Source organism: Rhea americana, unplaced genomic scaffold (assembly GCF_003343005.1).
Source record: "Rhea americana isolate MKP2758 unplaced genomic scaffold, rheAme1 scaffold_48, whole genome shotgun sequence".
In the NCBI taxonomy this organism is placed as follows: Eukaryota; Metazoa; Chordata; class Aves; order Rheiformes; family Rheidae; genus Rhea; species Rhea americana.
Window position 1 is genome coordinate 1,037,114 of NW_028186623.1, and position 11,165 is coordinate 1,048,278.

Here is an 11,165-nt window from a genome sequence, read left to right on the forward strand (position 1 = left end):
CTGACCCCACGCTATTCGCAGCCCAGCCCTGCGTGTCTGTTCTGCCAAGTGCCAGGTAAACCTTAGTCAGACTCTATGGTTTAACCTTTAGAGACGAACGAGTGGAGATCATACCTGCCAGGTGAGAAAGTCCCATCTACTAACAAGGAAGAGGGACAAGARCATTGTAGGAGCTGCAGTTCTGCTCTGTACTCAGCTAAGCTAAGCCCCAGAACTCCAAACTCGTCAAAGTTTATAGTTCAAATCCACAAGGTATTAATCTAGTTCAGTCATTTCCAACAGAGTCACTAAGCTGCCAAGCAGCAGCATGGGGAGTTACACAAAAATAATCCTAGCCTGAGCTTCTTGTGGCATCATAAATTGCCTGTGTCGTCAGTCAGCAGAAACCTGAGATGGAATTCTTTCCTTTGCAGTTAATTATTTCCAAGCCTTCGCAGCCTTACAGAACTGGTGAAAGGTGTCGAGTCAACAGCCCTGCAGAAATAGGCTTTCTGTTCGTCCACAGAGGCAGGCAGAAGTGAGCTCCAAGYGAGAACTTCAACCTGCTCTGCCAATGTGCCGTAAAGCTTTCGCTCGAGTTGGACTGCTCTTCTTTGCTACCAGTCCATGCTAAGCAGCTGAGCTTCCATGCTGCTGAAATACCAGTGTCTGCAGCCTATGCAGCTTATTCACAGGGCCAAACCCAATGCAAATTTTACCACATGTGTCTGACAGCCGTTTAAGGGTGAAGCAGCCTCCTCCAGACCCGTTGCTGATGTTTATCAAGGCCAGGTGCAAATCTTCCTGCGCTGGCCTCGAGCCATGAGACCAGCATGTTTTTAAGAATTTCACCCTCCTACCAGACACTGTTTTTCAATATTTTGCATTAAATCTTCTGCTGTATTTGATTAGCCTGCAGCAGCTGTTTTCCACTCTCACAACAAATCATAAATCTATAAGCTCATGTGTGAGAGACTGTCTGTGCCTGAGACCGCTTGTGTCTGAGAAACCGGGTGGCTGCACGGCTGTGTATGAGCCCGTACCTGAATGTATTCTTGAGTGAGTGAGAAAGAGCAAATCAGTAAGCTCTCATATATAACCCAGTCTGAATTTACGTCTGAGGCCGTATTAACACACAGGGTGGCTTTTACAGGTTTAAGTATGCATGCATGTAAGAACTCCCACTTGGATACAGAGACAAATTTGAATGAGTCTGTGCTTCAGTGTCCATACAGAGCACAGGAGAATCAGTGAAGGCTTCATAACTGGACCTACGTGTGTTCAAGCAGGTGAGTTTGTGCGCAGGCATGTACAACGCGCAAGTAYGTGAATGCCTGAGCACAGGTATGGAAATGTTTTGAAGCTCTGGTGATGCATCTGCTCCTGGGCACAAAAACCAGAAGTCTTTGAGCAATCGAGTTTGTSATTGTGTGTACTCAGTCAAGAACTGCTTGCTGCGAAGCCAAGATCCCCTGTCCCACGGCCAATTCAGATAAGGAGAGMAAATGGCTGAAAGGGAGGGAAAATTGCTACATATATTTTAAAAAAAAAGCGTTATTCAAAGACTATAAAAGGCAAAAGTTTGGATGAAGGCGAAGAGAGAGGTTTGCCAAGTTGTTACAAAAAAAAGAAAGAAAAAGAAAAGAAGAAGAAGAAGGAGCAAGCTGCTGCCAGGTCTTGGCACGTGTACTTTTACTTGTATAAATCAGTCACTCTAGACCTATGGTAGTTCTTGCTGACAAGCTGTCAAGCTCCTTGGCTGGGGAAACAGGGCATGTGCTTTACATGCACTTACAGAATAGTAAACTGTTATTAAAAGTAGAAAAAAACCCAGTCTGATTTACTTCTGGGTTTGCCTGCTTAGCTGTATTATCACAGAAAAATCCACTCGTGCATGGAGTAGTCGGAGTGCCTGGAGAACTACAGGTTAACCTCCCCGTGGAAGCACTTGACCTCTTAAGGAGATAGGCAAAAACAAAACATCTTCAAGAAGAGAGAGCATTAAATGAAGAACCAGGCTGAAGCCACAGAAATGCTGCGCAGCTTTCAAGCAGCCCAAAGCACTGAGCGATGTGGTTCACCCCTGCTTTGAACTGGGCAGACACCGGTGAATGTCTGAGCCTGATTCRGAGACTGGGTAAACCCCCCCTAGGCAGGCTTAGATCAGGGTTGGGATTGGGCCCATCACTGCATAAAAGCCAGATATATTAGCTGGGCCCAAGCAGAGAAACCGCCTAAGCTCAKTTAGCAGCCAACTGTGCTGAGCTGCCCGGGGGTGCGGAGAAGGGAGGAGATGCTGCTGCTCCAGGGGACGAGGGAACCAGGCAGGCACGGGCTTTGTCCGATGGCCACGGAGACCACTGGTATGACCGGGCTTCAGACGGGCAAGAGACAGGCAGGATGGATGTTCAGCTTGGGGGGGGGGAAAGGGAATTAAAAGCAGAAACGCCAAAAAGGGCTTTACGGAGATGTCGTAGGAGTAGACAACTGTCTGAGGAAAACCCGACCAGGCTAACTCTCTCCGGCTTGACTTTGCAGTACAGCACATCCTCGTTGCTACCTTCCCACGTTACAGAGCGGTCGTCCTGCCTTATCACTCAGAGAGCTGCACGAACGCACGCACAAATACCGCACAGGCACGCACCAGTCTGGACCGTCCGCTGGTGTTACCCCTGCGAAATGCCACGTCGGCAGGGAGCAGCTCCTGGGACTCAGGCTCGCCACCACCCAGAAGCTGTCAGCCTTCCCGAGGCAGATGTCTGTTTTTCTAGGCTATCCCACATAACACGTTAACTCACCTGGGGCAGTAATACCACATTTGCAGCATAAATCCCCACACTAAATTTTTAGAAAATATGTTTATTAGGCTATGATTCTATTCAAACTTAMAGGACTAGAAAGTAAAATGCAACAAAAATACGAAACTTCACCTTGCATCTTGTAGCAATACTTTCAAAACTAGCTCAGCTTGGAAAACAGAGTTTGATCGTGCTGACCCAAGGCTCACAGCATGCATAGGGCCTCGTTACTGGAAGAGACTGACTCCTTCGGTATGCCTTGCACTGTMTTCCTAAACTTACAGGACGTGGCAAGTTTGCTGGGCCTCACCCTTGCTACTGAGAACCTCTGCTACCTCTCCTGCAACCTCTTCTGCAAAGGAAGATCAGTGCCCAGGGCCAATTCAGCCTCAAGAGCAGGTTTATACCATTCTCCCTTTAAGTTTTATTGCTTATTTGTTGTAGTCAAATTTGGAGGAAAACACTTATGAGGAGATGAAAACAGAACTATTCAAAAGAAACCCTTCTGCAAACAGAAAAAAAGAAAACCCAACAACAACCCCTGCAGCCTAAATCTCAATCCAAACTGAGATCTCATTTAAGCATGGAARCAGACAAAATGCCAGTAATAATCCTACCACTAATTCACAGAGAGTACAAGTTCTTCAGAGTATAGACCACGGATATGACAGAAAAAAAAAATCAAGAAAATGAGATGTTTGTGTGGATTTGCAAAGCAAGCCTGTAGCCAAATCAAGCACTCAGGGTTTCCAAATCACAGCTCCTGGCCCTAGCTGAGGGACTCGCTGCCTTGCTAGTAGGACTTCAACGGGCAGCCAGAACAGAGCTCGGGGTGYTTTAAAAGGGGTTGTGCTGACGAGGTGTCAGGCCAGACCGTGCGGAGAAGGTCAGACTTGTCTAGGACTTGTACGCCAAAGTAGGTCAGTGATCCAACCCACCCGTTTAGGGTTGTATGCCTTACTGATGAGTTCAGCATCAAACAGTCTTGACAACACCGGTGGGGAAGCATTGCTGCCAGAACATCGATGGATCTAGGGCAAAACTCAGCCCCGAGCTGGAAGCCGGTATAACGCTCAGGCACCTTAACCATGCTCATAACAAGGCGTACGCGGGATCTGAGGTGCACGTAAGCAGACAGAATCGTTAGCAAGCACGCTAGTAACAACAGTTAGGTCTCTGCGTGGTCTTTGCAGCTAAGGCAGCGGTCTGCATCCAAAGAGTTCAACGCTCCTCCTGAACGCCAGTGAGAATCATTACCCACCTCGTACAGACGGGAAGACTCAGGCACAGAAAACCGCTTCCTGGCAAACCTAGGGACAGGATCTTGCCCAAACGGTGAGTTATACAACAGAGAACTGTCACTGGAAGCTGCCACAAAAAAATATAGGCTCTTACCATTTGAACAGTAACAGCAGACACAACCGAACCAAAAATCAAGTACTGACACCTCAGTTGCTAAGTACATAGTTGCCTCAAGCAGCTTACTTTGGTCTTCTTTAAAAGGTGTGGTTGTGAATAATTCCTGAGGCATGGGGGATTAAAGGAGGGGGGTAAGAGGTTAATTGGATGCTATTTGGAGAGGGATTCAGGCTGGCTGAGTTTTTTTCAGTCAGCAGCCCATAGTGGGACATGTCACTTGTAATTGAGCTAATGAAACACCTCTGGAGATAAAAAAACACAAGCTAAATTCAGACTTGGCTTAGAGAAGTTCATTCACTACAAGGTTACGCAGAGATGCAACCTTTTTGTTCAAGCACAGTGAGCTGGAAAGCTAGAAGCCGAACTGGTCTTACTTTGAAAAAAATCTGTTTTTTCTCCCTCAAGGCTGTTGGACCCTGGGGTAATTAAGCAGATTGTTTTGTTAAGGACACTCTTACAGGATAGGAATTTAAACTCTGCCAGTATGGTAATGCAATTTACTAAGTCCAGCCCCCCTCCTGGTCTAATGAAATTATTATATTTGGTTTTTAAAAATAAAAGAGAGGGCAAGCAGTGTACTTCATCGTTCTGGCAACGGAACTACGTATGTCTTAGGTGAAAGAGGGCTGCAAATACCTGGCCCGCTTGATGCATTTTATGGTGGGCTGCCATGTTCCATCTCAGTTTTCAAAAGAAGAGTAGAAGGACTGTTTTCTAGTCTTCAAAACTGTGACAAATCCCGTCCGCCCCAAATCAACCTCCCAAACATGACTAGAATGCAAGTAAGGGAGTTCTGGCTTCCCAAGCCTGCCAAAAGGCTGAGCCAGAGCTCTGCGGAGAGCTGCATCCTCTTTGGGAAAAATGTTAACGATTTGAAATTACCTTGCCTCCCAAGTCAGAAGAAAACCCTGCAATACCGAGGTATTCTGTCACGGAAAGAGAAAATCTGAGGCATTTCCAGGAGAAAATTTCAAAGACATAGAAGTGTTTTGTCAAAAGATGTCTGACTTTTCAAAATGAACTACTAAGCCAGAATAAACGTTGCTTTCTAAAACAAAAAATTGTAATGAAAAGTAGTTTCCAATTTTGAGGTTTTCATCGTTTTTCCTTAGGGATAATTACAATAGTCCAGAAATTCTCTTTCTGACAAAAAAACTTGAATTGAATTGTTTTCCCCCACTTCTGCCCCCAGGAGTTTAAGAATGGAGTTGGTTTTAATGAGAAAAGAGGAGGCACTTGACTCTCTAGATATTGGAAAAAAAAAATAGCCACAACGATGAATTTTATGCAGTTGTATAAACAATGTTAAATGCATGAGGCCTTTAGGCTTAAAGTGCACTAAAAATGCTTCTATGACGGTCTCACAATGCAGGAAATCCCTGAAACGATCTGGCTGTGCCCTGTGTAGGAGAAAGTCACGCTAGCATACAGCTCTACGTAAAACACTGCACGATGAGATGGAGTATAGACCTACACCTACAGTCCCGGCGTAGACTGGGATGGCGAGGAGGTCTTGGAGGTTGGGGTTTTTTTTTTTTTGCATATCCCAGTAAGGGTGATGCTTGTTCAGCAGGAATTGCCTTTTACTTCTTGGTTCTTCCTGACCTAGTTTCATTCGTTCTTCTCTGGCTTTAGGAAAGAAGAGAGACAAGCAGCTGCTTGGTCTGCTGGCAAATACCTAGAAAATGGAATACCCCAAGTCAAGGAAGGGGCCAAAATAGCCAAGGTGCTGGAGGAGACGAACATATGGACTGGTGTGTCAAGCAAGCTGCATTCGGCGCTGCTAAGTTCTCTGTGTCTCACACCATCCGGCTCAGTGGCTCTGTTAAAAAGCAAACCAAAAGAAGGCTTTTTCAGAGCGCGGGTACTGGAAACCCACTCGGAGATGTGGAATTCAAGCTGGAGGCTTTCCGGCACCACCACTAGGAATAAAGACAAAACCAGATCTTGTGCAGTTCCAGCTCTGCAGCTGGGTCAGTGGACTTGCACGGGTAGCAGCTGACGGGGGAAGGCCTCCTTGCCACTGCAGTTCAGCTAACAGTTCTGCTGCAGTTCCTGAAAGATTGCAGTTGTCTTCCCCTCCCCGAAGGTGCCTTGCTTCTGTAGTGCTGAGACAAAAAGGGAATAGACAAAAACAGTAGCAAAAAACCTACTTAAGACACCACAGATGGGGCAAAGGACGATCTCCATGAAGCAGCTTTACTGTACCGAGGGTTCTGCAGATGTGCTTTTCATCCAAGCCCTACTTTAGAGGAAACCTGCCCTGGGTTATAAACCATACATATTCAAGCAGCCCAGAGCACGCTATTTCACATTAAGTGCTATTAATTGTTCTGGTTATCATGGTGTGCAGTTTGACCTAACCTACTGATTTCCCCCTACTCCTGCTGCAAAACATCCATCACTTTTTAAAGGGTTACATAAAGCTACAGGGAAAGGTTCTGGTTTGTGTTAACTTGATTGCTATAGACTTTAATAAAGCACCCATCAGCGTTGCCTAGCCACGCTATAGATCAAACTCCTATAATTCTTTTCATGTCTCCAAAGGGGCAGGCTAAGCAAAACATAAAATTTAACCTCCAGTGCTTTATTTCTGGCCTGGAAAGATGTCAAAGGCTGCATGATCTTTCCCTTTTTCCTTGCTCCTTTACAATCCACAGCAGCAGATGAAAGGAAGGCAGCAGGAAAGGGAAGCAAAGACAGTGAGATGGCAGCATAAACCAGACTCTCCGCGTCACCTAGCAGCACTCCAAGGCTAATGTGCACCACTGAGTTACTGGAGCAAGAAAGACAAGGACTGGCTGTCAGTGTAAACAAGCGGCATTTGGAAACCCGACTGCTAAGGCTGGTTGCTTTGTGATCAACTTTCTTCAACAGTCCCCCAACTCTTCCTGGATGTTTTATTCCCTGAATCATCCCTGGCATTGCTTTATACATTTACCCCACCGTGGCAAATTCATTCCAGGAGGTTAGCTCATGTCCACACAAGCCCTTTAATGGTACTGAACAGTAATTGCATYCTGCCTCTATCAGATACATCACAGAATATTAGAGTCAGATACAGTACAGACACTATATGCTGTATGATACAGTCAGGACTTGGGCTTTGCCTTGTACAGCCAGCTGGACTAAGAGATTCCTGSCATTTTCTTTGTACGAATCCACACACTACCAAATAGGTATTCATTCCAAGGAAAAATTCTTCCCTGAGATACCAGCTGCTGACCAYGCAATGTGTGGCAGCCACGCTGCCTTGAGTTCTGCTCAAAAACACTGCAGTGCCTGCCAGATGGTGAACGAAAGAAATAACGTACACACAAATACACATACGTGGGCCTTAACCTCAGATGGTGTGAATCAGTACCGTGACACTGCAATCACAACACCCAATCATACAATGTGTTAAGTAGTTTTTAAAAGGATTTTCAAAAGTAGAAGAAATTCAAATAAACGACAAAAGATTGAATTGCCTCACTGTCAGATTAAAAAAAGTAAAAAGAACCCTAAGTCTAGAAAATAAACAAAATTCTGCCTCCAACACAAACGGAATTTTTAAGARCAATTCACCTTCTCTGCTCTTCAAGTAGATTTTTCATTCTGGACTTGGGTTCGCTTTTGAAAAAGAAGCTGGCCTAAGCGTATTTTGAAAATTTATTTAAAGCGTAACAAGTCCCCCCAAAGCCACTTCTTTTTGTTTGGCTCTTTCTTTCTCTGTATTAATTTCAATGCAATCAGTGAGGCGGTTGCGTAACTGTTATTTATAATTGCTGTCACGTCAACCCTGAAACCGATCACTGCAACGCTGAAGTTATATAAAAGGTTTTGTTATTTTTCTCGGTGAAATTGTGGGAAGAYGAAGTCCAGCCGCAGAGAGATGTTTTGGTTTTCTGAGCTCTGTTGTCTATTATGCTGTGCTTTGGTGTCTTTTCTTTCCCGTTTTCTCTTASGGAGTGCATGGGTCTGTTTATGTGCACAAACTCTCCAAAACCAGTTCTGTGCACCCCATTAATACACAAGCTATAAAACACACTGCGCTGACTCATGGCTGCAACTGGTGCGAGTAAGAAGTATAAGCAGATAGTAAAGAAGGCAAATGGATAAGCTCTTGAAGAGCAATTTAAACACACTTTGGGAAAGGCAGACTACGTATTTAAGTGCTTAGGTGGACGGGACTGTCATTTACCTTGCTCTTCTGAAGCCAGCGGACTGGTACCCTTCAGTGATACAGCACCAAACCCTGAGGAATAATCTCYCTTTTTGTGCGCCAGAATGTCTTCTTCASCGATGCACACCAATACTCACAGCTACCAAGCTATGATCCAGGAATTTAGTTATCTCTGCCTTTCCTTAAACACATCCTGGTTTCCTTGCTTCTCTCTCAACATCTCTGTTTATTCCCTTTYGACTCAGACAGGTACTTACCCGGGAGACTTCTCCCCTGACCGCAAGGAATTAAAATCATCCATGTTTACCAATAGTTTTTTTGTCTTTCTAAACGCCAGGAGTATCCTCGCAGCTATCTTCTGTCCAAGGTAGCTCGAAACTATAGACATAAATGCTTTAAATCAACAAATAATTAAGGACTGTATTTTCTTTCATGCAAATGAATATTGCCCAAATTTATTCAGCACTACTTCATACTTGACAGTACTCTGCAGTTGACATTGTTTTTTCTTAGAAATGGTCTGGCAAATGTCGGAGTCCTGTGTGAAGAAAGGCTAAAGAGGAAAATATGCTGAAGTACCACCAACACCTCAGTATCTCCCAAGGAAGAACCTCTCAAGGCTACGAAATACGTCTGCTCCCTTTTGACGACCACCTTGTTCGCAAGTCCTTCCTCTCTGTGGAAGAGAGGCATGTTTAGAAAGGGTCACAGGAAGCCRTGCCTCTGCTTTTCACTCCAAGCTCAAGAGAAGCTCGTAAAGCCTAAAAGTGAAGTAAGACTCTTGCTGGAGTCTTAGGTGAGTAACCTGTTTCATCCTGATGAGAAATAGCCACGAAAAGCATAGCAATACCAGCTGTCTCTACAAGGAAGCAGCAAGGAAAGAGTCAATCAATGTTTTGCACGACCATTGCTCAAAATTCCTTCCGAACGAGCACACACAGAGCGGGTGTCCGTGTGTGCACGTGCACGTACAAGGGAACAAGCAGCACTTCGTGAGGAAAAYCCCTTATCTTCTAAATGATGGAGACATTACCAAACACAGGACCTAAACATCTGGCTTTATGTAGGCATATGAAAGACCGGGAAGGCAGCATAGCCAGATGCAGTGGATGTATTCTCAAAGATACTCCCATATAGATCCAATCAGAACCGTACGAAAAAACCCAGCTGTATTCAAAACAGGAAGGTCTAAGAGTCAGGACACTAGCAGAGCCAAGCAAATTAACACACAGCTAAGCAGAGCACACCTCTTACACCGAGGTCATTAACTTCAAAATTCTGATGGAAGAATTTAGATTTCCTCCGTCAGAGGTACACGTTCAAGCGAGATACACTAATGGATGGATGCCCCATGAGTTGCTCTCTGATCTTCACCAGGGGACCTTGTGACTGAGACAAAAAGCAGATTAAAAGCGGCTAACTCAAGCCTTCAGAGTGGTTTCAGACACATGGTTTTCACTCTGGGAGCCAGTGGCCTATTTCTAAGGGATTTGTGACAGATAACTAAGAAAAGTAGGCCTACTATCAGTAAGTGTAAATCTATCACACACGTCTCCTCTGGAAAAAAAAAATGTTAAAGGATCCAAAAATCACAACAACCGAAAATCATGGGTCTTAGAAGAGCTCTGCACTATAACTGAAGCTCTAACACGTGCGCACTCACCACTGCTCTGCTTGCTCATGGTCTCGCAGCCATCTGTGCTCCGAGAAAGGTGATGATAGTCRTGCTCAGTACTCTGGAGATGCAGCATACCCAAGCAGTTTGTGAAAAGCATTTTATACATAACCCAAGCCAGGTTTCTCTTAGCAGCTTCCTTTTCCCCAGCATATCACATGAGTAGGAATGGTGCAGTACGCCCTGGGAGAACTCTGTTCCCTGCTCTACTATATTCTCGGTAGCTATGAGCTCAACCTCATCTCAGCTGATCTCCTCTGTGCAAAAGAAATGATACTTCATTACTGTCAGGAATAAAATGCTCAAGTGCTATAAGGAAGCCACAGGAAATCTTCGATAGTGTACACTCACTTTGTTAAGGACCTTTGAAAGAGGTTTCAGGCTAAATTTAACACATGGATATGTTTTGCAGAAATCCACTCTGGTCACAAACTTGAACCTTGATACCCATTGAAGGTATGCATCCTAACAACCTTGCCTCAGCTTTATGACACTGTATGTTCATATACAATTCCGCAGGCTTTAGATTTGTAATGGTCTGCTATACATCACTGCCTACTCCTAATTTCAGCCTGYGTCTTAAAGGAAGCTAAACTTCTGCTCTTGGGAAAGACCAACAAAGAGTCAAAGCCTCCACGTCTCAAACTTTAATTCTCTCCAAAGCCTTCACCAGATATGTTCCCTCTTCCAATTATGCTTTGATAAAATACTTCTGTCCCTAAGCAAGGTCTTCAAGAACATGAAAATTTGGAATCTTTAAACTCTTAACTCTCTCCAAGATTCATTGTGACTGCTTTTCCATTTATTTTTCATTCCCATGTCAGATGCTAAACACAATTTGACTCTAGTGTATTAATCATGTGAGTCTGTTTGTTATTCATACAGCTTACTGGGCAGAGTTATAATTGTTTCAGCCAAGCAATTACAAAACTTTCATTTTCCTACCTGTGCCCTAGCTATGTGTTGATCCAGCCAGCATTACAGCTCGGTCAGACAGGTGGATCTGTAGGAGGCAAATTAATTTAATTGCAAGGGTTGCCAGAAACCAGCAGAGGTGTATTTTAAGTCCCATGGCTCTAGGCTGTTTCATGACTATTTTGAAGCTCACAGCTGCGATCCTGATGACTCT